The 4573-nt window shown below is 31.2% G+C and overlaps 1 non-coding gene across 1 annotated transcript; it reads right to left on the reverse strand.

Annotated features, from left to right (window-relative positions):
* Positions 1-482: 482 nt before the first annotated feature.
* Positions 483-554, reverse strand: Trnap-ugg (transfer RNA proline (anticodon UGG)). The gene has a single exon. It is a non-coding gene; the product is annotated as a tRNA-Pro (tRNA).
* Between the last annotated feature and the right edge of the window lie 4019 nt (positions 555-4573).

Genomic DNA, 4573 nt, shown 5'->3' on the forward strand with positions numbered 1-4573 from the left:
AACCGATATTATTCCTAACAATCATAATGACGTTTTTTAAATTTAAACTGAAAAAATACAGGTAACAAATGTGATTTTTATCTTTATTTGAGGTAAGTTAATTTAAAATATACTATGATACCTAGCATGATAGATCAAATAAAAACGTTTTCGGTACGTAATTTTTTTTTTTATTTTAAAAAGCAAAACACTCTGACAATTAAATATACAAAAAATATGAATATTAAAAATCAGATAAAGAATTTATATATTTAAGATTTCAATCAATACGTTTGACTATTTGTTGAAAAAGATGTCGTAAGTATGTTGCGGTTAAAATTAAACATTTTCTTCGGCATTTTGACTTACAAAATCTAATTACATATTTAGTGAAAGTACGCTATTTAGGCAAACAGCACACTTTGTAATAAAACAGGTCATTGAAAAGTATGAACAAGACAATATAAGCATAAAAAGGTTTTAAAAAACTGATAAAGAGCTTTGGGCTCGTCCGGGATTTGAACCCGGTACCTTTCGCACCCAAAGCGAGAATCATACCCCTAGACCAACGAGCCGCTTGGTTTAAAAATTTTAATTTCAAGCTATTGCAAGTCATTAGTTGGATTTGGTTGGTCAACTTGGATGTGAGAAGTTTCGGTCTTCTTTAGGGCAAACCAAGTATTAGTTGCTTTTATTTATGTTTTTTCCCATAATACTTTTTACAAAATTAAAAAAGATGTGTTTTTTTGGTATATAAATATTCAACAGGCTTCAACGATCGAATTACATCTTCTTCGTAGTCTAAAGGTTAGGATTCCTGGCTTACATCCAAGCGGCCCGAATTCGATTCTCGGTGTAGGGATTTTATTTTTAATTTCGCGCTGCGTTTTGACAATATGATACACAAAGAATTAGAATTGTTATTGCACGACGATTAAAGTTAATGTAATTCCGTATTAATCGCGTGATTAGCTTATCCCAAAGTAATGTTAATCGCACTTATTGCAATTAAAGAATATTGGTTTCGGACGTTTTACCAAAAATAAAGTCAATATTTAAAATGTCCATCTAATTTAAAACAAATGTAAACCTTAAATTAAATATATGGTTTTATAAATACTTAAGTTCTTTTATTAAGTACATAACTTCTTTATCTAGTTTAGCACTAGTTATTAGGTTCAATTCCCACTGCTCTAACACTGCAGCGCCCTTAAGTAATGCGTTTTAAGTGGTATCAACTCCTGCAGAGCTAGCACTAATTAGCTGTAGAATAATCCGATCAGGCAATTAGAATCTATAATATCCCCAACTTCTAAAGGCTAATCAAGACTGGAACGTAAAAGCTGATGTTTCTCTATGTTTAGGTCGCGCAACTGACCTTCCCACATTGAGGAGGATTAAGATATATACAAAAGAAGAAATGTTAATATTAATATCTAAGATGTAAAAAAATATATATTATAGCAATTGTAACATAAAAAAACGCAATTTATTATAAAGTTGATTAAAAGTAGTCGTCCTTTGTTTAAGATATTTTATACTAGTTAGGTTAACAGGCGTTAAAAAAATTATTACAAATTTTGTGTACTATTCTTAACAAAACTTATATTAGAGAAAATATCAAACATCAGTGGTAAAGTTTATGCTTGTCACGCTGGGAACTTGGTTTGGTTCTTGGCTTATGCAAATATTTTCATATTAACATATCGATTGTTTAATTAAATAAACATTAAGCCGGTTTTAATGATAGTAATATATCATTTACATGGTCTAGGGGTTAGGAATCCTAGCTCTCACCCAGGCGGCCCGGGTTCGATTCCCGGTGTAGGAATACTTTGCTTAATTTTGCCTGGCGTTTTGACAATATGATGCATAAATCGTTTAATTACCTTAAACTGATGACAAATTGAAATTAATTTGAAAATTTTTAAAAAAGATTAAATAAGTATTAAGATATTTTACTTTGTTAAATACATTTACTTATAACGACATAACTAATACATTGACTTTTTTAAAAGCGGTATGGCTTAGTGGTAAAGCGCATAATAAACAGGAGATCCTGGGAATTAAGGTACTGTGTCTAACGATATTCAGTAAACGAAGATACTTACTATCATGCGGCTCGTTGGTATCTCCTAAATCTGGTAGTATGGTTCTTTTTTTGTTAGAAAGGAAACTAGGTTTAATTTTAAAACCAAACATTGTAAGTTTTTAATTTTAAATTGGTTGTGGCAAATCGTTATATTTGTTGGTTTTTTTTTATCTTTATTTGAGGTAAGTTAATTTAAAATATACTATGATACCTAGCATGACAGATAAAATAAAAACGTTTTTGGTACGTATTAAACAAAGCGCAAAGGAAACACAAAGTGTAAAATTAAAAAAAAAACTTGTAAAACACAACAATATTAGGTTGACAGGATTACCATAGATATTTTTATGACCCCCGATTCATGATTTGGCCTTACTGTATTTTATTTAAAACATTTTTTCTCTGGTTTAATTGTATTTTTATTTTTTTTTAATGATATACATTTATATGGCGTTTATAGTGTCATTTTGTAATAAAAATTATTGTACGTTAACGTTTTTATTAGGTGGCGATTCTACCCTATTGTTTGATAAACGTATAATATGGTCATTGCTATTTGGTTGGTATGCGTGTGACCGGTTAATTATTTTATCCATTACGGCATTTAAGTTGTTGTCATCGTGGCGTTTTTTTTTAATTTTGGTTTTAAGTGTGGTTTTATAATGGAGTGAGAAATAAATTGTAAAGACTATACCCCAAAATCGTGACAAAATAAAACTAAATAGCAAAAACACATTTATTATTGGGTCCGTTGTATCTGAAATTGCTCTTAAAAATTTCTGAATTTATTTTTAAATCGAATTCGTTTGATAAAAAGTCCATATCTAGTGTTCAAGTATATTTCGTTTGTAATTGACGAGGGTGCTAATTGATTTTTAAACTGTTAATGATGCTAAATAAAAATTCCGGTTGTTCAGGGTGTAAAGCGTTACATGTTGCATAATCATAAACTGTGAAATTGCATGTGTCCCCGTGTTGGAATCATGGCTGTATTTTAATTACATGTGCATTAGCCGAAACTAGCGAATAGTTTTTAAACATTACATAGTTGTCTAAAATTTAAAAAATGAAATAGCGTCCTAATGTGTATGTTTCTAAAAGGGTTACAGTATCAAAAACAATGTTATCCTTACGCAATCAACCTATTTGAATTGTTTCATCGTTAGGTTTCGTGTAAACAATAAGTGGTCGGGTTGAAAATAATTTTTTTCTATTTTAATGACTGTAAAAGTGTCCCATTGATGTTTTGACAATGTGTTCGGTAAATTAAGTCTTCTACGACATTGCGGCGGTTGGAGTATCTAATATTTGTGATAACACTGCGCTGAGGTAAGACTTAGCAAGAATTTTATAAATATTGGTTAGAGCTGCTTTGAATTGGCATTCCAAGAGTTCTTGGTTTTCTTTAACAATCATACATAAATCATTAGTGAAATATGTGGAAAGGTGTGTGGTGCCATTAAGTTTGAATGGATCTGTAAAAGGGGCGATGTAAGATCAAGCTACTTCTATTGTAGAATCAATTGTAATAAGCCTATTACAATCAATTCTAAGTTCAAGCTAGTTCAATGTCATTGACCGGACACGTACAACAATTATTCTCGTTACAACGGGCGTCAACTTCAAACAATGCACTCTAAAATCGCCCTTAACGAGAATTAGCCACGTAACCTGTACGGAGAAGGCCAGCGGCTTTACAACGAACGAACTTTTATTGCCTTTCGGTTGTGCTATAAATACTGGAACAATTTAAACATTCTTCACCAATCTACCGATAGTTGGTCATCGTTACATCGTCGGGCCAATCTAGCGATAGTTGGCCACCGTCGCATCTCGCAATAACTGGACCTACAAACCGTACTTTAACTTTAACGTCAGTCTAGCAATCTAGCTGATCTTGTAATACAACTTTTAATCAAACCGTGTAAGTGTTTTGCCGAATTATAATAAAAGTATTACTGTTAACGTCTTGTCGTTTATAACTAAAACCTAAACAAAATACCAAACCAAATATAATCATAATAAAATGAGTCGGTAAACGGAGTCAAGCCAAATTAAACAGTTAAACCGAATAACCAACCAAAATAACTACAACAAAAAATCTAGTAACTCTACACTATCTTGGTAAGGACATCACATTTTTCAGTAAGAGCTAAAATTAAACCTCCGTTATCACACAACCACGATTTAACTTCATCTGATTCTTTAAAACATTGAGAAAAAAATTCTACACGGTTTGTCCAAGTTGTAAACAAAACTTGGGATAAAAAGTTTAGTATTATATTATTAAATGAGAATTTAGGTTTTATGTTATAAAATCACACACAATGTTTTGCAATTGATTTGCAATTTGTTACAACGAGTTCAGTTAAAACATGGTTAGATGATAAGTAGCCTGCCACTAACTAACGTACATAATGCCTATAACCCGGCTTAGCTTTCTTAAAGTGCTAAGCTGTTTTGATTTATTTAGATGTTGTAAAGGCTCGTCAAAAGTTCGGT

The sequence above is a fragment of the Corella eumyota genome, chromosome 6 (assembly GCF_963082875.1).
Source record: "Corella eumyota chromosome 6, kaCorEumy4.1, whole genome shotgun sequence".
NCBI classification, from domain to species: Eukaryota; Metazoa; Chordata; class Ascidiacea; order Phlebobranchia; family Corellidae; genus Corella; species Corella eumyota.